Source organism: Mauremys reevesii, linkage group 2, assembly GCF_016161935.1.
Source record: "Mauremys reevesii isolate NIE-2019 linkage group 2, ASM1616193v1, whole genome shotgun sequence".
Taxonomy (NCBI): Eukaryota; Metazoa; Chordata; order Testudines; family Geoemydidae; genus Mauremys; species Mauremys reevesii.
Window position 1 is genome coordinate 234995099 of NC_052624.1, and position 24967 is coordinate 235020065.

Below are 24967 nucleotides of genomic sequence, written 5' to 3' on the forward strand. Positions count from 1 at the left end.
TTACTTAATTATCAAAAATTATCACTTTCATCCTTGCCCACGCTTTGCCCCTTACACAAATGTGAGATTATCACATATTATAAATCCCAAATATAATATCCAGGTACTGACTTTAAAGCTATTCTGATTTTTCTGGGACTTCACTTGTATTGTAGACTCTTATGCCACACTGATCAAATATTAAAGCCATGGTCCAAATCTTTAGTTTATCACTTAGAACTGGCATGCCCATCTGAGGTTCCCATTTAATACTCTTGATTCAAAAGAAGAAAAAGCCTACATCCTGATGCTGCGAGCCTTATGGAGGCAAAAACCTCCTTTGAAATCTGTTATGCCTGAATGATGGTTACATGATTGGGCCACTAAATTCTCTGGCTTTTTAGAAAAATCTTATTGAATCCCTGTATTACTGTTTGTTCTCTATAAAATCTCCATCTATCTTCTCAATTCCTCAAGCATTATTTCAGCTTCTACCTACTCAATGGTCTCCAACATAAAGTAAAATTATGGGTTTTTCTTCCATTCCTTCTGGGAATGTGTCCACCCGTGAAGTCCTTTCACCTTTCTTGACACCTTGCAAAATATGTCTTTGAGTCCCAACTGCATGCCCATCCTTCTGTATTTCAAAGTAGCATGTCCTCAACATTTATCAAATTACCAACTGTCCCTTTTCTGTGTCCATTTCTACCATTTTCGTGAGTAGGGGGTTGTTCCATGATGCCTTGATGATATATATTCCCTTCTTTGTAATCTTTAGGCTCTTGTAGAATTGAGAACCTGCCTCACAGTTTCACTGCATGGCTTGCCTTCCCTTTTGAATGGCCACGACTTCTTTATTCTCTTTTGCTCACAGTAATCCAAGTCCTATCTGCTGCACTATCTTCTACTTTATACATTCCAGATCCACATGCTCTGGGCGTGGTGACCTCTTTAAATATCTCACCTATAAACCTTTCATTCTCCTGAAAGCTGCATAGTGTGGCAATTTGGCTGTCACATCATCAGCCATGCTCTAGAGGTGCACGTGTTCTCTCTTCAGATGTCTTCATCCAGGAAACACCACATCTTATTCTGCTCACAGATCATAAGATTCCTCCTCCATTGAGGTCCCTAATCCCTCAGACTCACAGTCCCTTTTAACTTGTAAGACTAATACTGAAAGGGAAAAAGACAATAAAACTGAATGTAATGACAGCCAATCAGTCAGCAACCCCCTCCACCCCGTCTCTACTTACAATCAGCACCAGCAGTAGTGCAATTAAACTCAGCAGGTGTGCACAGAAATGACTTAAAAAAACAAAAAAGAAAACAAAGAAAAAAACCCTCGTCTATTTATGGGGCTATTAAAACAATATCTAAAAGCACTAAACTAACTTAAGAAATAGTTAAAAAAGACAAAGATATGTACTCACAGGTATTCTCAAGGAATGTTTAGAATTTAATCAAACACATTCATCTCACTTAAATTCATACATAGATGTTAAACTCTTCAGGGCAGGGACGTTGTCTTCTCACTTATGTATAAAGCATCTAGCATAATTTTGGCACTATGAGCTTGATCCTATAAGCTGCTGACCACCCTGGCCCCAATCCATCAAAGCAGTTAGGCATGTGCACACTTCTTATGGTGGTATGTTCAGCATGTACACAGCTTGTCCTCCTAGAAGTGGGGAATGGCTCTGGCTGTGGGGGGTGGGAGGAGGCAGCAGAGAGAGACTCCACCAGCTCCCTACTTCAGAGCCTTCCCCTGCCACAGGGAAAGACTGGCATTTGGAAAAGGCTCTGGCAGGTGCTCTCCTGTGGAGCCTTTCCCCACCACAGGGAGCTGCCAGAACCTTTTCTTGCTGCCATGAAAAGCTCTGGCAGGGGGAGGCAGCGGGGAAAGGCTCTGGCAGCTCCCTACTTCCAAGTCTTTCCCCCTGCCAGAGGCTTTCACGGACATGTGTAGCGTCACACCACAGTGTGGACACAGACTGCTTTTCACTGTGGTGTGTAGCTATGCATATCTTACGTGGTGCTGATATTGGTGTGCAGTGTAGTACTGGCCTAAGTTAAGTATATAATTGGCTTCATTGGGACTACTGACATGCTTAAAATCAAGCATGCATATAAGTGCTCAGCATCCTGCTGGATCAAGCCCTAAATAAATACATAAATAAAACCTTAAGAATTCCTGGTAATGTTAACCCCAAAAAGGTTAATAGAAAACACCAGTCTTTTCATCCATGAAAACAGAGTCAAAACTAAATAGATACTGTATACTGCCCTTTGAAATGCAGAATGGGAACAAACGTACTTGGTATTCCTTTCACGGAGCTTCATTTCCTAGCAGATTTTAGTGTCTCTTTCTGGGATCAGTTTTCATCATGTTCACTCTAGTAGAATGCAATGCAAAGAAGCTGGGGTGAATCCATAATCCCAAGGGAGGGTGCTGTACTCTGGATCTGCCCTGTGGAGGCTTTGAGGGCATACATGGCAATAAGACTGGGGAGGTTTGGGACCCTATTTATACACAGTGATGGGAATCCCCTCACAACATACCAGTTCATTACAATGTTGAGACAGGGATTGATGAGGCTAGGGCTCCCAGCCAATGAATTTGGTTCCCACTCATTCAATTGCTTGAATTGCACTAGCCCCCTGGCCCATTGGGGACTGGCATTTGGAAGCATACACAATGTACGTGAGGGAATCAGTGTTAGGGAATCAGTGTTAATTTTCCACCATGTTTTCATTCCAGATGCAGGAAGATGGGCCAGGCAGATGATGGTGTGGAACTTCAGGAACAATATTGTTTACTGGGCGCATAGGTGGGCTTCCAGGTTACATTACGGTTTGCAGCTGGGGCTTGGTGATGGAGAAGTCCTGAAGTGGCATGGAAGAAGGGGCATGTTATGGGACAAGCTGATGCCTCCTCTGTAGGCTGTGGGGGCCCGTGAGAGCAAACCAGGGAAAATTAAACACAGGGTGTGGTGGGGAGCTGTGAAGCCTCCTCAGGTCAACAAGTCTAGGAGATATGTAAATAGGGAAGTGGCCAAATTCATGGGGATCCTAGGGGGATTGGTAATTTTGCATATGCATTTAGCATATGGGGCACCAGAATTATTCAGGGAGGATGGGGTTCATCTTGGGGGCTGGCACATTTTTGGCCAATATTACAGGAGGCTTTAGGAGATGTCCTAAAGGGAACCTGGCTAGATATGCAAGGGAGGCAGCCAAGATAATTACTGGTACGTCCTTGTGGTGGATGTCCAGTGTAGGTACTCTGGAGGGAAGGGATGCAGTGATCAGGTAAATGGTTTGGTAACGGATTTAAAGGAGGGGAAACAGGGAGTTCAGGGCTCCTATGAGTGGCACTGCAAGGAACCAACCCCACCTCCTTTATAGCCCACCTTAACTCTCATTCGAGGGTGCGGGATTGTAAGGTCCCAGCAATGGGTTGTCTGGGGACCAGGATGGAAAAGAGGTGGGGCTGATGGAAGTCCTTCAGCTAGATATTGAAATGATCATGGGGTTACCTGCACTGTACACTTTAATCTTCTGGGTACTCCCAGACAGGTAATAATAAAGTTGCTGCCTAATTAAACTGCATGCAGTGTCTCCTGTATTTCTTCCGGTAGAGCCAGACAATGTCATATTCATACTCACTCAGCTCCAGCATCATTCTTGACTCAAAAGAAAGAATGTGTCCTAGCAGATGAAGCTGTAAGTAGTTATATATTTTGATAGTTGATGCATCAAAATTATTATCAAGGTAATGGTTACATTTTACTCCAATGTAACGTTTACTAGAAAAGTAACTGATTTTTTTCCCTCCAAAGTGCAATATATGTCTTTAAATCCTATTACAACTTAATTGCTAGCAGAAAATATTATTGTCTTCTGAAAATCTTATGTTTTATATTTTATATTTAGGAAAACCATAAATTTTTATACTATTATTTTATATATTCTACAAAAATGCAATTTTTAGTTTACCTTGTTTGCATGTTTTTAAAAATATGATTAAAATATCTAGTATATTGTAATAGCACCCAGAAGCCCCTGTCAAAATCTGGACCTCACTGTGTTATTAGGCACCGTACTTATATTTAGTAAGAGACAATCCATGCCCCTAATAGCTTAAAAATCTAAAGAAATGGAGCTCTTAAGTCTCTCACTGAGGCATTTTTCCAGCCCTCAAATAATTTTCATGCCTCTTTTCTTGTACCCTCTCTTAATTTTTCAACATCCTTTTTTTAAATGTGGACACCAGAACGGGGCACAGCATTTTAGTATCTGCCTCACCAATGCCATATACAGATAAAATCAACCTACTCATACTCATTACTCCCCTGTTTCTACAGCTAAGGATCTCATAAGCCCTTTTTGCCACAGCATGAGATTGGGAACTCATCTCGAGTTGCTTGTCTGTTGTGACTCCTGAATCTTTTTCAGAGTTACTGCTTTCCAGAATGGAGTCTCCTATTCTGTAGGTATGGCCTGTATTACAGACAATAACTTTGCATTCAGCTGTATTAAATATATGTATTTGTCTTTTGCCATTTGTATCTTGTTTGAATGGTCCCAACTTACCAAGCAATCAAAATATCTCTATGTGACTGTCCTGGTCCCATCATTTCCCATTTCTCCAATCTTTGTCATCTGCAAATTTTATCAGCAGTGATTTTATATGCACTTCCAGATCACTGATAAAAATGTTGAACAGCTCAGGCCTAGTATTAATTCCCACTAGAAACACTATCATTTAGTGATGATTCCCCATCAATGACTACTTTTAAGGTCTATGAATCAGTTCGTATCTACTTAACATGTACTCTAATGATATTATATAGTGCTAAGTATCAGAGGGGTAGCCGTGTTAGTCTGGATCTGTAAAAGCAGCAAAGAATCCTGTGGCACCTTATAGACTAACAGACGTTTTGGAGCATGAGCTTTCGTGGGTGAATCCACCACAAGGACGTACCAGTAATTATCTTGGCTGCCTCCCTTGCATATCTATATAGTGCTAAGTTTTTCATAAGAATGTCATATGGTAATAAGTCAAATATCTTACAAATATCGAAATATATTATATCTATGCTCTTACTTTTGTCATCCAACTTTCAATCTCATAAATGAATGAAATCAGGTTTGTTTTACAAGACATATTTTATATAAAACCATATGGACTGGCATTAATTATTTTCCTATCCTTTAATTCTTATTTAATTTAATCCCATATCAGCTTTTCCATTATTTTGCCTAAGACTGATGTCAGATAACCTGGCCTATAATTAACCTATTGTTCCCCTGGCTCCTGTTGAATATTGGCACAGTCTTCTGAAATTTCCCCAATGTGCCAAGATATATTAAAAATTAACATCAGTGGGCCAGATAGTGCCTCAGTCATCTCACTTAGGACTCTTGGATGCAAGTTATCTGGGCTTGCCAATTTAACAATGTTTATCTTAGCATATGTTGTCTAACAACTTCCTCAGTTATTGATTGACTCATCATAAAAATAGTTATTGAACACTTCTGCCTTTTCTGCATCAATATTAACAATTTTACCATCTCCACATAGCAATGGGCCTATACCATTACTAGGACTTTTTTTTTGCGAGGGGGGTCCTAATATACTTTAAAAGCTCATTATTGTCATTAGTCATGCTAAGTATGGATTTTTCCCTGATGTCTTTAGATTTTCTTATCCATTTTCTGCACTTCATAACTTCTAAATTATAGAAATTAATATGTTTCCCCTTTTCCCATTTGTTATATGTTATTGGGTTTTGTGTTTTACCATCCATCCCCCCTTAATTGTTGTCTTTTGTTTTGCCACTAAACCAGGATTGGCTTTGTCCTCTTTTTTTATTGTGGAATCCTGGCTCTTTGCATAAACTCTCTTTAAGGAACTCCCAATTTTCATTCACATATTTTGGTTGACATTTTTCCTCCCAATCAATTTCACTCATAATTTTCCTCAGCTTTGGGATAGAAGCTCTTTTGAAGAGAAGTTATTGTTTGGGACTATCACCTGTTTGCTCATATTGACTGGAATCACGTCATGATCACTGGTCCCTAAGCAAGTACTGAATTTCAGTCCAGTGATTAATTCACCTTAATCCTTTATAATAAAGTCCAAATTAGAGTTACTTTGTGTTAGGTACAGTACCTTCCGTGTTAGAAAATTATCATCTATAATTTTTAGAAACTCATTTAGAAAAATGCTTGATATGTTCACCCCCTACTTTCCCTGTTCTTCCCTATATTCCTCACCTCACTGTATTCGTGTCAGACAGCTTCATCATCCTCCTTCATGATGCCTGGGTGCCAACAAGGAGAAGCATTGAAAGAACAGGACAGACGATATTCTTGATCACAGTGTTGGTGTTTGGCACCACAGCAGCCCCCATCTTCCATTAGCAATTGCCAAGAAACTCATGCAGCCTTGGGCTAGAGCATACTCAGGGTCCTCTGGAGGTCTGGAGCATACTCAATGCAGTTAGCCGCCAAGCTGGGAGGTGTTGCAAGTGCTTTGGATGATAGGATTAAAATTAAAAATGATCTGGACAAACTGGACAAATGGTCTGAAGTAAACAGGATGAAATTCAATAAGGACAGATGCAAAGTACTCCACTTAGGAAGGAACAATCAATTGTGCACATACAAAATGGAAAATGACTGCAGGAAGGAGTACTACAGAAAGAGATGTGGGGATCATAGTGGATCATAAACTAAATATAATCCTACAGTGTAACACTGTTGCAAAAAAAACAATCATTCTGGGTTGTATTAGCAGGAGTGTTATAAACAAGACAGAAGAAGTAATTCTTCTTCTCTACTCTGTGCTGATATGGCCTCAACTGGAGAATATTGTCCAGGTCTGGGCACCTCATTTCAGAAAAGATGTGGACAAACTGGAGAAAGTCCAGTAAATGCCACAGTAAAAAAAATGGGCTGCTGAATTAAGCAGGGGAGAATCAGTGCTGAGGATGAGCCAAGGTCAGGATGCACCAGAAAGGCCACTACACACAAAAAAAAAAGTTGACACAGTCCACAAGATGGTGATGAAAGGCAGAAGTTCAGCAGGGAGGCCCATAGCTGAGACAGTGGGAATCAGCACTGGATTAATGCACGCCATCCTCAGTGAAGACTTTGGCATGAGAAAGGTGTCAGCAAGTTTCAGGGAACTTTTGGAGAGGTTTTCAAGGAAAGTCAGAAAAATTAATGAGCAGGAATGTGTCTTGGGATGAGGCATGCATTCACCACTTTGATCCTGAAAGCACTCATAGTCTCCACCTCCCAAGGAATTCTAGAAGATGGCATAAGTCATCTTCTTTGTGGGGAGGGATAGCTCAGTGGTTTAAGCATTGGCCTACTAAACCCAGGCTTATGAGTTCAATCCTTGAGGGGGTCACTTAGATATCTAGGGCAAAAAATTGGTCCTGCTAGTGAAGGCAGGGGGCTGGACTCAATGACCTTTCAAAGTCCTTTCCAGTTCTAGGAGATTGGTATATCTCCTATTATTATAAGTCAGTAAAATCATGGCCACGATTTTTAATGATATTTGGTGATCATGACTGACTACCTCTCAAGAGGCAAGACCATCAGTGGGGAGTACTATGCCACTGAATTGCTGCACTTGCAAGAAGCCCTAAAGAACAAGCATCATTGAAAGATTAGTCAGGGAGTGCTGCTTCTCCAGGACAACACATCACCACAGATATCCCAGGTTGCCATGACCACAACAACCAAACGTGATTTTCAGCAGCATCTCCATCCAGCCTATTCACCAGATTTGGTTCCCTCAGACTTCTGCCTGTTCCCCAAGTTGAAGCAAGACCTTTGTTTTTATTATAATAATGAGGTGATCACACCAGTTGAGGAGCTTCAGAACAGGCATGCAGAACAAGGATGTCTACAAAATGAGCATAGCCAAAATGCAGCTGTGCTGGACCAAGTGCATTGATGTCAAAGGTGACTATATTGAAAAATAAATAAACAACTGAACACAAATTATGGGTTTTTTAATGTCAGGCTAGAAACATTCTAAAAGCCCCATGTACTTGTGTCTAAAGAACAGGTCCGGCTCCAGCTTTTTTGCCATCTCAAGCGGCGAAGTGGGGGGAAAAAAAATAAAGTTGCGGTTGGCGGCACTTCGGCGGCAGCTCTACTACGCCACTTCATTCTTCAGTGGCAATTCGGCGGCGGGTCCTCCACCGAATTGCCACCTAAGACCTTCTGGACGTGCCGCCCCTTTCCATTGGCCGTCCCAAGCACCTGCTTCCTTTGCTGGTGCCTGGAACCGGCCCTGCCAAAGAAAATATAATTGTGAGCAGAACAACAATTGTTTATATTAAGTTTCACAGGAAAACTGTTAATATATGTATATGAAATTTGAGCACATACATAAAATAAAAATATATTTATCCTATTTAACAGTTTATAACCAGCACTAAAAGAAAAATAAGTATGTGAACAGACGATAAGTGGTTCCATGATCAATTGGAAGGCTGCAAAGCAGAAACTGAGAAAGGGTATGCAGCTGGGATCTTCTAGTATCTCTTGTACTGCAGTGTAAAAGTGCCACCCAGCAGCTTTAATACTACTAGCATAATACTAGTAATAACAGTACTAGAAATACTAGTAGTAGTACTACTATGGATCAGTTAAAGGCAATTAGGACTCTTTCAGCTTAAGTCCATGGCCTGATTTGTATTACATTGTCCACATAAATAGTCAGTTCTGGGGATTTAGAACATGAGAAATGTCAGCAAAGGGTATTTTTTTCAACAAGTTACTAGCATCTGAAAAGAAGGGCTTACCATTTAAGTTCACTCTCAACCATAACAGCATCACTGCTGGGATGAAATAATAGTACTGTATTCTTTTATATAAATTATCTGCTCTGTAATGGTAAACAACACAGTCTTTAAAAGCTGATGTTGGTAATGGCTATTAAAACACTAAACTTAAGAGTTGTTGAACTAAGGAACCACATATAGATAGATAGATAGATTAAAAAAAAACAAATGCAGAGGGATAGTGTCAAAGACATAGTTAAGCACCTAACTCCTGATTCAGTCTATATTCAATGTTCTGGGCCTGTTAATCAACACAAAAAAATCTCTCGTTTCCCCAGTCCAGAGGATAGAGTTTATATATGCTGTACTGGACTGATCTTAAGCCAGAGCCTTTCCTCTGGACTCCAGGTTCCAGGCAATCCAATCAATTGATATAGGTTTGAAAGGCTCACCTGGTCACAACAGCATGAAACTGTTTGTGGTGTCTGGGTCACATGGCCTCTTGAACCCACATGGTTCAATATACTAGACTGTGCCTTAGCACTCTGCAGTGCTGGCATCTGTCTACTCACCAAGCAGCCATCAGTTAGATTATGTGGTAAGAATGCCCTCCAAGGTCCTCACCTCCCTAGATTGGTGGACAAATCTAGCCAATGTATGTGTAGGTGTTCCATTTGCCTGCCTGCAGCCAGCTCCCACACTAGTGACGGATGCTTCTGATCTGGGATGGCGAGCTCACCTGGGTTCTCTACAGACACAGGTTCTATGGTCCTCAGATGACTCAGCTTTACACATTAATGTCGGAGAACTAAAAGCTCTCTGACTGGCATGCCATCTATTTCTATTGTGGATCAGGGGAAGCAGGCCATTAGTCCTCACAGACAACATGACATCAGTGTTTTTACCTCAACAAACACAGGCGAGTGCATGCTTCTCCATTCAGTCAAAAAGCAATGCTACTCTAAGAGTTCTGTATTCAAAACCTGATAGATCTAGAAGCATCCTACCTGCCAGGGGTACAGAACAACTTCGCAGACCAGCTGAGTAGATTATTTATGAGTCACCACTAGTGGTCTTTCTGCCCAGATGTGGCCAGATACATCTACTGGTGTGGGTTTCCCCAAATAAACCTATTTGTGACAAAGTCCAACAAAAGGGTCAGCAGTTCTGCTCTTTACACGGTCACAGCCCAGGTTCCATTAGACACCTTTTTACTGATGTGATCAGACAGGCTCCTCTACTCTTCTACCATTCCTGCTGTGACACTGAGTCAGAAAGGGTAAGCAACTAGAAGGCTAAAGGACCCAGATTCAACCTTTTAAGACATATTAGAAAAGTATATTAATGGTAATTAGGGCCACTTCTTATAAATATCTAACAAAGCTATGTTAGGTAAACTAGACCTTTGAAATGCAAGCCTATATTGTTAGAGAATTAGAGGTAAATACTAATTGTATTCGTAAGTGTTTATCTATCTCTTGTTAGAAGTTAACTGTGTAACCAGATTAGCTTGTGGATGATAATTCCCTTTCATGTCTTAGTTACATTATATTTTGCCTGCAGATGGTTCAGTTAAACCCACTCATTCACAGGGTATTACTAAAGATAAGACAGGACCAGGCGAGAATCATACTTGTAGCCCTAGCATGAGTCCATCATTGCTGGCTTTGCACTCTCCTGGAGTTGTCAGTGAACCCCCAACTTCATTTCCACTCAATTTAGATCTAATCTCCCAGGATCATGGTCACCTGTGAGTTTACAGTCCCTTCACTTAACTGCATGGATGCTCTATGGTTAGACACGAGAGAGCAGGCCTGCTGGAAGGATGTTCAAGAGATCCTATTAAATAGTGGAAAGCCTTCTACAAGAGCTACTTACCTCTCTAACTGGATGACTCAGCTTTACACGTTAATGTCGGAGAACTAAAAGCTCTCTGACTAGCATGCCATGTATTTCTATTGTGGATCGGAAGAAGCAGGCCATTAGTCCTCACAGACAACATAACATCAATGTTTTTACCTCAACAAACATGGGGGAGTTCACGCTTCTTCATTCAATCAAGAAGCAATTCTACTCTGAGAGTTCTGTATTCAAAACCTGATAGATCTAGACACATCCTACCTGCCAAGGGCACAGAACAACCTCACAGACCACCTGAGTAACTGGAAGTGTTTTTCTGTTTGGGCTTGCCAGTATGGAATATCACTGACCAGTTCTTCAGTTCAACATATTCTGGAGTACTCAATATACCTGAAATACCAAGGTACATCTGGCAGCTATTTCAGCACTCCACCCTGAAGTGGACATTGTTCTATTTTCCTCTAGCAACATGTCCATAAGGTCATTTAAAGCTTTTTAAAAGGCTAAGTCAAATTTTATACCCTGAGGCGCAAGACCAAATTCCCCCATGGGATCTAAACTTAGTAGTGTCAAGACTTATGGGTTCCTTGTTTGATCTATTGGCTACCTGCTATCTACTGAATCTATCGATAAAGATGGCATTTTTGGTGGCTATTACCTCAGGCAGAGGAATAGGGGAGCTGCGGGCATTAATGTTGGGGCCTCCATGTAAAATCTTTTTTAAGTGCAAGATTTACCAGTGTCCTCATCCAAAGTTCATCCCAAAGCTGATTTTGCATTTCCACATCAATCGGAAAATGTATTTGCCTGTGTTTTACCCAAAGCCACATACAAACAGGGAGGGAGTGTATTTTCATACCTTGAATGTCAGGAGAGTCTTAGAGTTTTACCTGGACAGCATCAGGCATTTTTGTAAACCCTCCCAGCTGTTCATAGCAGTGGCAGACAGAATAAGAGAATCATTTTCCACACATAGAATTTCTTCCTGGATTGCATCCTATGTTATACATGTGCTATGACTTGGCTAATGTTGCTCTGCCTGACAGAGTCTCATCTCATTTGAAGGTGTTGCAATTGGTCTCAGAAACCTTGCTGACACGAGTTCCAATTGCTGATATTTGTAGAGCAGCAACCTGCTCCTAGGTCCATACATTTGCCTCCTGGTATGCTGAGGCTCAAGACTCCAGATAGGATGCTAGAGTGGGATGAGTTGTTTTCCAATCTTTATTAAAATTGACTCTGATTCCACCTCCTGTTCTTATGGCTTGTGAGTCTCCAAGACTGGAATGCACACATCCAATCACTTGAAGGGGAAAAAAAGGGTTACTAACCTGTTCTGTAACTGTAGTTCTTTGAGATGTGTTGCACAGGTCCATTCCACAACCCACACTCTTACCCCTCTACATTGGAGTTTCTGCAAGAAGGAACTGACGGGGGCTGTAGCAGCTCTGCCCTTTATACTTGCACACAGAGGCACATGGCAGAAGGGGGTGCTTGAGCTGTCCAATGGGTACCACTCAGGGAAAAAGTTCCTGACAGATGTGTGCTGGGCACACTGACACCAAGAGTGGAATGGACACATGCAACACATCTCAAAGAACAATCGTTGCAGAACAGGTTAGTTACCTTTTTATTTCAACTTCTTTTAAAATCAGTTAAATTAGGAGTCTCAGAACATTGTTTCTATGAATGAATACTAAAACATGCACCTATTGCTGTATGTGTTACTCATTACACATAATCATGTTTAACAGCAGAATATTCAAGAGGCTGAGGTCAGTAGACTTAACAAGAAAGTGAAAAGTCTCCAGGCTGAGCTATGTGAGCAGTGGGATAAATGCAACGAACAGGAAGATGGACTAAAACAAGCTGAGAAAGTGAACCAGCAACTAGAGCATGAACAGGAGATTCAAATAGAACAGATATTATATAATTCAGTGGGGCATTACAGATATTATTTTAATACTTTTTACTCTGTTTTTTATCATTGAAAAACATAGTGGTGTACATTCTTATATCAGGAATATCTGAGTAAAATTTCAATAGCCAAACAGTGATTTCAGCAGTTAAAAATGTCAAAGCACTAGTTCACATTGGTCTTTGCAGAAGACATTTTGTTCCTCATAAAATGTTAGGTCTAAGTGCAAATTATTATTAGTAGTAATTTATTACTGTTATCCTAGAAAGAACTAGAATTTCTTTACAGGCAAGAAAATCACTACTGAGTCTTATCTATGATTTTCTAGCTATCGTTTTCTATGATGTTTTTTCAAGTTGATATTTGCCTCTGATCTAGGAGATCCTTGCCCCTAGACTGTGAAAGCATTTGCCACTCTGTTTCAGAGGGCAGTTAGGCTCACTCGCTGAGTTATGAGAGCCTGAGGCCTTAGAAGATCTGGAGATCCAAGATAAACAGTGAGGTACCCTGAGGATCAGTGCTTGAGTTCCTTGTAGTTTAGTTCTCCAAAGCTGAGGAATGGAGTCACAGTTCAATGAGTACAAAAGGGCTTGCTGCAGCATCATCAGCAGTAGAGGCTGAGGGCCTCACTAGTGTATTGTGGCCTGGTGTTTTGTTGAGGCTTGGTGCTTTCCTGGTACAATTTTCCTCAGCAGTTTAGAGGGGAATGTCTTGAGTTGCTATAGAACTCTGTGCCTGTGTGGTGCTTGACAATTGCATGCTACAAAGCCTAGAATGCTGACGGAACACACCTGTGACCCAGTCCTTTTACTGGCTACTTGCCTGCGGACAATGCGCTAGCCAGAAACCCACTCACTCTGAGGGAGGAACCCAGCTCTGCAATTTATGGACTTAGACAAACAAAGAGAAAATATAAAATAGAACATCAAAATAACAATAACCTAGGCTCATTACTACTCTTTAGGCACTTGTCTATACTAAAGGCCTTGCAGAATAATTGGAAGTGTTTAGAAAGTTAACAGTCGTGGGACAAGATGTTGTGGCAGCCCAAACCTAGCAAGGCCTAAGATGTGGGTGCTCTGATCCTAAATGAATCTATTCCAAGTTCCACCCAATAATCTCTGTACTAAATTGATATCTGGTCAGAAGATTCCTTTCCTCATGCAAGAGAAGTGGGTCAGATACATCTGACTGATTGGAACATAACAGCTAGAGGCTCTAATCAGACAGACTTTCATGTGAACACAATCATGAATTAATTTACAAGGCAACCTACTTTTCTGAATGGTCTTAAAAACAAACAAACAAAAAACATGAAAGTGATGGCCCTACCAGCCTACTTGAGATATTTGATTGGTGAAGTTGACCCAAACTATCCAGGAAAATTCAGGCATGAATTCATTGATACAGAAAGCTCCAAATAAGACAACCAGTAGTTCTTGGAAAAGTGAACCTTTGGAAAAGTTGGTGCAAATGTTCCAAAGAAGGATAAGTAAAGACCAGAAACTGTAACACCCCATTGGAAGTAATGTCACCAGCCAAGGCACCTGCGGGAGAAGGAGTCTGTGAAGCTTAATGCTGCAAAAATGGGGTATGGATCATCACTTGTGATTTGGGAATAGGGGAGTAAAACATTCCACTGAAGTCTGTGATCCACCAAAGGACCTGTACAGAGGAAACACTGTAAGAAAGATTATGGATCCTGTCATATTTTCAGTGAAAGAAGGATTAACTCTTCACAGTGGTTCCTACTTCAGAAGAGGTGAACGCAATGACAACTGTGGGCAGGAACAGATCAGATCTGCAGTTCAGACAGCCAACTGTGTTGTCTGGAACAGTACCATTTGGTCTAGCATGGGGCCTAATCACATTCCAACAAGCATAGCCCTGGCCACACAAGGATGGTTCTTGTAAGCTTAGGAAGGGAGCAGTGACTCCTTGTCAAGGAACAGAAATGTGATTCCTACCTCTCTTGGCAGCAGCAGACTAATAGTGTCAATTGACTGGCTTCAACTTGTGTTTTATTTAAATCTCTGCCTACATTCTCTTCCCCTAATAGTGTCCTCAGTATTATCTGTAACACATTGCCATTTGCAATTAGGTGTGTTATGTTTATATTTTCCTTTGAGTACTGTACACATTTTTGCATGATGTTTTCTGTTGTAAATTAAACAGTGGTGGTGGGGGGGATTCAGGGGCAGAGGAAGAAGGAAATTGCACCAATAATTGGACTCAGTTGATTTTTGCAGTGTGATGTTTCCAAAACAAACTTCACATAGAATACTTACTCTGCTGGCTTCCAAAGACTGCTTAGGCTACAGCTGGATGAACAGGAAGATTTCTTACATAAGAAAATGCTAATTTAATAGAATTGTCCATCACATGTCCAAACTTTTCTGTACAAAGTGTATAGAAACAGGTACATTTTAATTTCAACAGAAAGATTTTAACATCAAAATGAATTTCTTCTCCTGTATTATGCATCCTATTAAGCAGGCAATTGTATTATTTGGGATAGACAAGGAGTAAAATGAATAAGAACAGATTTGCTTTTTTCCTTTACAAAAGATGGCTTACTTTGTTTGAAGGAAGTTAAACTCTGAAAGATCCTAGGAAGAAATTAATCTCAACTATCACTGGCCTCAGTAGCCTCTGACCTGATTTTGCCAGTCATGAGGAGTAAATGGTGACGTTCATAGGCTGCAGCCCAGAACTCTTCTATGCCAAGCATTTCCAGAACCTCAGGAAGAAAAATTAGTTGAAGGATACTGTATTTGTCTTCTCTGAACACATTTGCCACCCATAAAGGGCCAGTTGCTTACAATTATCAGTAATAGCGAAAAAGACTGAAAATTCCTCATAGCAAGAACCATTCCACTTTGCTTTCAAGAGGAGTAAAAGTTTTGCTGGTTAGAATATCATAGATACTATAGTGGAGGGAAATTTCTTTGGCCCCGCTAATGTCATGGAATGTTACTTTCAAAATCTGTTGTTTTTTAAGCATTTAGATTTAAAATTCAGTTCTATTTCTACTTGTAAAAATTGAACTGTGGTATTTCACATAGTTTGTTTCTCAAAGGCTCTGCATCAGATTATTTTATTCATTAGTAAACAGACTATTTTTCCCTAATTGGTAGTCCTACCAATTTAAGCTGAAATCTAAATCTTCTCTCCTTATTATACATCATTACCAGCAGAGAGGTGTTTGGAATTTTTTGAATTAATTTATTTGCCCATTTTTCTAAAATGTTTTTTTTTATTTTGAAAGCATTTCAAAGGGTGGTTTTTTTGTATTTTTGTTTTATTCTTTTCTTTTGTCTGATTTTTTTTCTAAAGAAAAGTTATCCTGTCTTGAAAGGATCTCAGTGGACTCTCTGAATGAAAAATTTAGCTTGTTGGCTGTTTTTTTTTTCAGTGTACATTTTCCATTGTCAGTATTATCACTTTCCATCATTTAATAACTTAGCTTAATTAGAAGGTAGATGTTTAAATTTGAACATTACATTTTCAAAATGTTCCAGTTTTAAAATAGGAAAATTCTGTTTCTGAAAATAATTTATAACATTTGGAAAATAAAATTAGGACTGTTACAAAATATAAGAACTGAAAATATAGAAATCTGTGGATTTCCCCCCATTTTTTGCCCAGTTCTAAACATGCATGGGAGTAATACTGGAGCCTGTTTATATCCTAAATTACACTTATGCATTTCCATGGACTCTGAGGACATACTTTATGGACAGTGGAGCATGCACAAGTGTACTAAGAACATAACTTGGTCTACATGTTCTTTCTCACTATTAACAGTGCATTTCAAAGAAATAACTCAGCTTGACTGTCAGAGCTCAGACTGCTGTAGCTCGCTAGTTTCTTGCAGGTGCAATTAAAGCTGCTGAGATTGATATCTAACACCTTATATGGTACCTGAGAGACTTTTGCACTCCCTACATGCCACCATGACAACTGACATTTTATGGAGGGATCTTGATAATATGCTCTAGGTTTTAATGTCTTGGAATTTTAGTGGGGGACCCCCCTAGCCCTGAAATTCATTAACTGAATTGTCCCAACAGAACACAGCGTAAACCCCATCTATTTTCTCATATCTTTGCCTGAGGAATGTGGAGTTAACTATAAGGTATGCATAATAGTTCAATTTGTGGGATGGAAGTCTATTTATGTTGACATTGGTCATTGAATTATTTATGTATTTATAAGAGTTTAGTGTATGCTCTAAAGGGCTATAGAATTGTCATAATTTATAAAATCAATAAATATGTATATTATGGCCATATCCTTTTTTTGTTTTGTTTTTTTAATTCAGAACCAGGTGAGAGCAATAGAGCAACTACAGTCTGACCCAGACTCAGAGCCGGCGCAACCCATTAGGCGACCTAGGCAGTCGCCTAGGGTGCTAAAAATTTTGAGGGCAGCAACCGCAGTGTTCGGACCTTCTGCCGCCTCTGTTAGGGGCGGCATTTCGGGGGCGGGACCTTCCTCCACCTAGGGTGGCAAAAAAGCTGGCGGCGCTCCTGCCTGGACTTTGCAAAAACATTTCACAATACTGATTTAGAATGGTGGAATCACAGAACAAGTTCTTTGGCTAGGGTGACCAGATCACAACGCTAAAATATCAGGACACATTGGGGTGCTGTCAGCCCCGCCCACAGCCTGCTCCTCCCAGGCTCCACCCCCACATCTGCCCCCTCCCTGCTTTCCCCCCTGCACCCTTCCTCATCCCCCGGCCCCCCTGCTGGCTTGCTGCATCCCTCCTCGGTCCCCCACCCACTGCTCACCTCCTCACCCCCCCGCCTACCCACTCACTGCTCGCTTGCCTCTTCACCCTCCCTGCCCGCCACTCACCCCTACGGCGCCGACTTCTCCTCTGCTGGGTGGGTGCTCACCCACCTCCTGCCTCTTTCTGCCCCTGCACCACTCTCGCCCCGCCCCTATTCCACCCCCTTCCCCCAAGTCCCTGCCCCTGCCCTGACTCTTCTCCACCTCCTCCCCTGAGTGTGCCCTGTCCCCACTCCTCCCCACTCCCTCCTGGAAAGTGCTAAGCATCGCTGTTAGGTGGCAGAATGCGCTGGAAGGGGAGGAGGAGTAGGGATGTGGTGTGCTGAGGGGAGGAGGGGAGAAGGAGGTGAGAAGGGGGGAGCTTGGCTGCAATTTTTCCCATGGGTGCTCCAACCCTGGAGCACTCACGGAGTCAGCACCTCCCTCTTGCTCACCTCCTTACCTGAATATCAGGACAAATGGAATCCCAATCGTACATTGATCAGGACGTGGGACAAAGGGTTAAATATTGGGACAGTCCCAATTTTATCAGGACATCTGGTCACCCTATCTATAGCAGTAGATAAACTCTGTGAATGAAGAACTCCAAGAGAATATCCTCAAACTACAAGAGCACAAAAAGAATACCCACGGGCTCAGAAATGAGTTGTAAAAGTATTCTTCTCGATATTTTTGTTGTTGTTCTACTGAAAATATGTTTATCTGTAATAACCTTTTAACATTCCAGTAAGAAATTGTATGTGTTACTTGAAAAAAGTAGTGTTAGTTTAAATGCACAATCAAAGAATGTATCACATGCATGACTAAATCTAAGGTACAATATTAAGCTTTTATAAGCATCATATGTGCACATTATTGAACATAAAGATTTGTAGAATAGAAGAAAAACATGGGATTTATAGTAAATGTGAATATGTGCAAAAAGAATGCTGCATTACTTGAGGGGAGATAATTAGAAGTGATCTTGTGGAATAACAATTAATGTAGTAATGTACACTATGGACCTAATCCAAAGCCCATTGGAATCACTGGGAATTTTTCCATTGACTTCAATAGTTTTTGGATTAAGCCTTAAAATTTAAAAGTACACCACACAAATTCAGTGTCCTGACTTTAATACTGAAAGTGGGTTTTTAATTGTATTCATACCACATATATTTTTCAGATGAAAAGTGTTAGGTCAAATATTTCAATTCATTTCCCTCCCTAAACTGTGGTGCTCATGAATATGAAAAATTGGAAGCAATTGTAATATTTTGAAGACATCAGACCAGATCCTCAGATTTTCATAGTTTAGCTGAAATCCATGGAGTTATGACAATTTGCATCAGCTGAGGATCTCTCTCTCTCTCTGCAGGTGCTCTTAATTCAGCACTTACTCTCAATATATCCATGTCACTATAAATGTTCTGCTAACTTGCTGTCAGCTCAACATTTTAAGTCCCTTTATGTGGTTGTGGAGCTGATGTACCCCAGAATTAATTACTCTGTAAATCATTGGTTTTGGTCAAACTTGTATTAACCTCTTTCTTTCCTTTCCTTCTTGGAATATGATTCTAATCTAAAGTTGCTTTAGAATTTTTGAAACTTTACAATACACAAGTCATGTAGCTGACTTTCTACAGATATGAGTTAGAAGCACTCTTATCCTTCCGTTACAGTCTTTCATATATATACCTTTTTTAGTTCTGTCTTAATTTGCTCTTTGTGTTTTATGGTTCAAGACTCGAAAGAGACTGTAAATATGGATTGTGATGTAACTTTTCTCTTGTGTGCTTGCACCAAACAGGTTTCTGAAGGCCCATAAACTGATTGTGCACATGGCCATGTAGTTGCCCCCAGTTGTGTTAATTATATTCCCATTAATGAAAGATTCTATGCTGATGGCAGTCTCCATTTACTTGTAAGCAATAATTAAGGCTACGTTTTAGTCACAGGTATTTTTAGTAAAAGTCATGGACAGGTCACGGGAAGTAAACAAAAATTACTGGCCCGTGACCTGTCCATGACTTTTACTATATACCCTTCACAAAAACTTGGGCAGGGGACTGCGGGTGCTCTGCGGGGGCCGTTCAGGGGCACTGTAGGTGCTGGGGGAGGTGGCCCAGGACCCCCGCTGCTGCTAGAGAGGGGGGCAGGCAGCAACGTGCAGCCCGGGCCCCCCATTTGTGGTGGCAGTAGGGCTTGGGGGAGCTGGCAGACTCCCTACCTGGCTCTGCGTGTCCCTGCAGCTCCTAGGTGGTGGAGAGGCCAGCAGGCTTTGGGCGCTGATCCCACCACAAGCGCTGCCTGCGCAGCTCCCACTGGCCAGGAACTGCAGCCAATGGGCGCTGTGGGGGCGGGGCCTGCAGGCAAGGGCAGTGCACAGAGTCCCTTGGTCCCTCCACTTAGGAGCCGCAGCACCATGCTAATGGGAGTCGGGGAGACTTCCACCCCAAGGTAAGTCCCCTCCCTGCACCTTCAAACTCCCTGCCCCTAGCCCTGAGCCCCCTCCTGCACACCCAAACTGCTGCTGTTGGCCCAGAGGCTGTCCGGCTTGGGCAGCGCCTGAGCCAGCACTGGCCACTGCAGAAGTCACTGAGGCCACGGTAAGTCATAGAATCTGTGACTTGCGCGACCTCCGTGACAGACTTGCAGCCTTAGCAATAATGTTTGGATGCTACTTTAAAACTCCACTAATGCTGTATAGTCTTTTCTTCTATATTTCATCTTCAAGTCCACTTTCCCAGTTTTTTAAGTTCAAAAAGTCGCTATTTGTTGATTATAGTGTCTTATAGAGAAATTTCAGTAATGGACTAGTAATTAGCATTCTGAGAATGCTGATCTTCACAAATACACTGCTTCCATTCTATCTTTTTCTAGGTGTGACATTTTTAGGTAATAACATATGCAGTGCTGTTGTAGCTGTCTTGGTCCGAGGATATTAGAGAGACAAAGTGGGTGAGATCATATCTTTATTGGACTCACTTCTGTTGAGGAGAAAGACAAGCTATCAAGCTTACACAGAGCACTGTGAGTACATTCCTAGAACTGAAGAAGAACTCTATGTAAGCTCAAAAGCTTGTCTCCCTCACCAACAGGAGATGGTCCAATAAAAGATATGACGCCACTCACCTTGTATCTCTTGTTTTAGGCAATAATACATATTTTATGTATGTTTTTAACAAGTTTTCATTTGCCTTTAATGATATTTCCTCATTATTTGCAATCTTCCACTGGAAAGTGTAGGGAATGCTGCAACTTCTTAAGTAAGCTTATATATTTTCTGAAGACAACTCCCCGCCCCAATTTAAGGCTAATGAATGAAGTGGGAGAAGACAGATAGCACTCCGTGCCTATGTAACCAAATAGTGGTGTATCTTCTTGAAAGTTCTTTTTTACTATAATAGTACTGAGGCCACATGGCTAGATCATAAACAGTATAAATCTGTTGTAGAAGCAACCCATTAAGACATCTCTAGTGTCTAGCAGATGACTAGTTTTACCAGTTTATTTAATGTAAATAAATAAAAGTATTATCCACTCACTGTATAGTATCACTATAGTCTTAAAAATTGTATCTAATTCATATATCTAGTTCATTTGTGTATTTATACTACACTTATTTATTTATTATTAAAATATGTCTCAAATAAACAGTCTCTTCTAACATAATAGCAAAATCTACATAGTAGTAAATTGTTTAATTGGGAGAAGCATTTAAAAAAAAAAACAAGCTTATTAGCACCACAGGAGACATTTATTAGTTAGTGCACGCTCCCTTACCTTGCAGTTCTCCTAATTAAGCTCTACTAATGTCGTTATTTTCCTGTAGATTGAGCAATATGAGGAAACTGTCAGAAGCAGAACTTGGAAGTGGAATGTTTACAACAGCATACTGGAGCCCTTGAAGAAAAGATGAAGGGAAATGACAGTCAAGCAAAAGCTTCTGCCACTGCAATTGGTATATTCAAACAGAAATATCAAGCTAGCACAGATGCCGTTCAGGCGCTGGAAAAACAAATACAAAGTTGAAGAAGGAATCAAGAGGTGAAGTACTATACTGTAATAAGAAATTAACCATGAAACTACACATCTCTTCAAATACATTGGAAAATAAGCTCTCAGCAATAACAGCTCTAGGTAAAAGTCTCAGTTAAAATCAAATGTATCATTGATTTATGCCAGAGTTAAAAGGCATACATTAGAAAACAGAAGATTAAACACTGTGTCCATCTCCTAATTAATTTCTGGGTGGATTTTTCCTTGTCATTTGCATTGTTACCCAAGAATCTTTCCCCTTAAGCTCTGAAGTGAAGGCCTGATATCAGTCATATCTTGTCATTATAAAGAAGAAAAATACCAATGTTGATATAGTTTTGTATATGGTTACTCATGTGAGAAAAAATATATGCCTGTATTTTAATATGATTTACTTGCTATATAATGGAGTATGAGATCAGTACACAACAGGCTGGGCAAAAGGCTTAGGAATCTGTAAAAGAGTTATAATAATTTGTGAATATCACATTTAGAAAAATGTCCCAATAACTGTTTATTATAGCCAATGCTGAACTAGTATCTGAGTCAGATTCCCTTTGACCTGGGGCTAAATTTACAAAGGGATATAGGTGCCTAAATTCCACTTACAGAATCATAGGACCATGAAAATGTCAGGTTAAAAAGGACCAGAGAAGTCATCAAGGCACCCTGTGCTGAGGCAGAATCAAGTAAACCTAGATCATCCCTGACAGGTGTTTATTTAACCTGTTCTTAAAAACCACCAATGACTGGGATGCCACAACTTCCCTTAGAAGCCAATTCCAGAGCTTAGCTACCCTTATAATTAGAAAGTTTTTCCTAATATCAGACTTAGATCTCCCTTGCTCTCCGTTATTTTTGTTCTACCTTCAGTGGACATAGATTGCCATCCTCTTTGTAAGAGCCTTAACATATGAGAAGACTGTTATCAGGACCCCGACCCCCACCCCCAAGTCTTCTTTTTCCAAGACTACATTGTTCTCCAGGATGTCTCTGACTGGGCCCTTACCGTGAACTGGGAGGATGGGCGAGAATACAACCTGATTCCTTCACCCTTGCTCCTAGATTCCTGAAGTCACTGCTGATCTGCTCTGGGTCATACCTGGCAGTATAATTAGTGCCTATGTGGATAAGCAGCATGGGGCAATGGTCAGAGGGATAGATGAGCCTTGGTAAACCTTTCTAGAATGTCTTGGATGTGGGCTCTAGGCATACCTCCCAGGAGATCATGTCAGGTCATCAGATGACATCCCCAACCACCAGCATCCTATGACTGTTCCTCTTGGGTGCAGCGGTCATGAGCCTCTCAGCTTGAGGGAGATGGCATAGGTGGCTCCTCTTCCTAGGACATTGGGGTCTGTTGCTCACTTTTTGATGCCAATACAGCATAGTGGTTCTTCCCCCTTGCTGAATGGATGACCTGGGTGGGAGGTGGAGCTCTGCCTATTACTTGAGTCAGCCAGCAGCAGTCAATTTTCTTCCAATAGGACAGCTGATTCTCCTTCCACCTTTGGTGCTGCTATAGTCATCTGTAGGCAGCAAGCATCCTCTGTCCCAGATGTTTCCATGTGCATCCTGCCAATGAAGTCCTTGAGCTCCTGGATGCTGTGCAGACAAGCCATCTCCTTCTACAGCTCTCTTACCTGTATCTTGAGGGATTCCACAAACAGACACCTCAAACACCAGGTGGTTTCCCTTGCTTGGCTTTCATCAGTGGGGATATGTAGGCTGCATTCCTGGCAAGTCAAGGCCTGGGTGGAAGTGTCCAGAGTCAGGATGCTGGTCTGTCACGGGGGCCCATAGGTCCGGGCAGAGGAAGAGCTAGCATAGTGTTGGAAACACATTGTTTTCCTCCCTTTGCAGGTTCTTCATTGTAGATTACCTGAAAGTTAAGGAAAAGGGAAATAAACCCAAACCAAACCTCCCTGCCTTCTTCCCTTCATTGCTAATTCACAGTTGCTTTCATCTCACAGCCACATGTCCCATCTAAGTCCAACATTTGGGCACCACTGAGATCCTCAACTCCTTTGTGAAGCTGTTGCCTAAGTTATCAATGGTGGATATGTGTGAAACTGCCTTAAATGCTGATACCACAAGCTTCTCAGAACCCTAGCTCATGCATAGGCCCTGGAGGGATTCTCAAACTAGGCATTCCCTGCCTAAGTCACCTGCAGAAGCCATTCTGGTAGGCATGCTTAAGACTGGGTTCCCCACAAAAGACAGCCAGAGAAAACAGGTTGGGAATTGTTGCAGCAGGCTGGCTAGTGTGTGTCCAATTATACCCAAATCATTAGATCATTCACCTGTGATGTGAGACACCCACTTTTGAATGCCCACTCAGCTTGATATGGACTTAAACCCAGGTTTCTTATATCCCAGGTGAGTGCACTATCCATCAGGCTATTGGATATTCTGTGGTGGAGTACTCTCAATCTGTCCTGCTGAAGCTATCCCACTCTATATAAATAATTAAATATGCCTTGGCACAGGGATTTGAATCTAACTCTCCCACAGCCCAGGTGAGTTCTTTAACCATTGCAGACAAGCAACAAGAGAGTTATGTTTTCATTTTTCTCTCCTTCTTCCTCTGGCCCAAAAATATATACTTATTTATCTGAGCTTGTCCTAAACAGATAGTTAAGGGTTAATGCCTCTTTTACCTGTAAAGGGTTAAGAAGTTTACCTAGCCTAGCTGACACCTGACCAGAGGAACCAATGGGGGAACAAGATGTTTCAAAAGGAAGGAGGGAAGTTTTCCTTTGTTTAGAGTCTCAGTTTCAGCTGGAGTGAAAAAGATCAAGGAACCAGCCTCTTATCAGAGTAGTAAGTTTTAGAAAGGAATAAATAGGTTTATGTTTATTTCTTTGTAACCTGTCTTGTGCAATTAGAGGTAGATCAAATTGGGTATTGGGATATTTTCATTGGTGTACTAAGTTTTTGACCAGGGGAACATCCTCTGTGTTTTGAATCTGTTGTCTGTGAGAGTAGCTGGTATGCTAATCTCTCCCAGAAGGTTTTATTTTACCTTTCTTTTCTTTAATTAAAAGCCTTTTTTCTTAATACCTGATTGATTTTTTTCCTTGTTTTTAGATCCCAGGGGGTTGGATCTGGATCTACCAGGAGTTGGTGGGAGAAAGGAGGGGGGGTGGTTAATTTCTCCTTGTTTTAAGATCCAAGGGGTTTGGATCTGTGTTCACCAGGAAATTGGTGAAGTTTCTCAGGGCTACCCAAAGAAGAGAGTGCTTGTGAATGGTGGCAGCGATACCAGATGTAAGCTGGTAATTAAGCTTAGAAGTGTCCATGCAGGTCCCCACATCTGTACCCTAAAGTTCAGAGTGGGGAAGGAACCTTGACAGAGCTACGGGTAATAAAGGACAGGGAACTCTCAATCTCTTTGTGACAAATAGCTGACCTAGGTTAGATACCTAACTCTAAGTGGCAGGAGATGCATCCCTCTGGCCTGGAGTTAGGCATGTAGCTACTTCAACATTTCATATTGGCTTGTTTAGGTCGCTCCATATTCATCTTGTTGGCTTCTGTTAATCCTGTTTTTATGTGTCTGACTCTCCCCATACAATTAATA

At 41.2% G+C, this 24967-nt stretch overlaps 1 long non-coding RNA gene across 2 annotated transcripts; it reads right to left on the reverse strand.

Moving 5' to 3' along the window:
- Positions 1–56: 56 nt before the first annotated feature.
- On the reverse strand, positions 57–23661 carry LOC120399122. Of its 2 annotated transcripts, none has more exons than XR_005594972.1 (5): positions 23553–23661; positions 22600–23266; positions 21130–21249; positions 2297–2375; positions 57–1155 (listed from the first exon to the last, which is right to left on the reverse strand). It is a non-coding gene; the product is annotated as an uncharacterized LOC120399122 (long non-coding RNA). The 2 variants fall into 2 exon arrangements; XR_005594971.1 differs by having other exon boundaries at positions 22394–23266.
- Positions 23662–24967: the final 1306 nt, after the last annotated feature.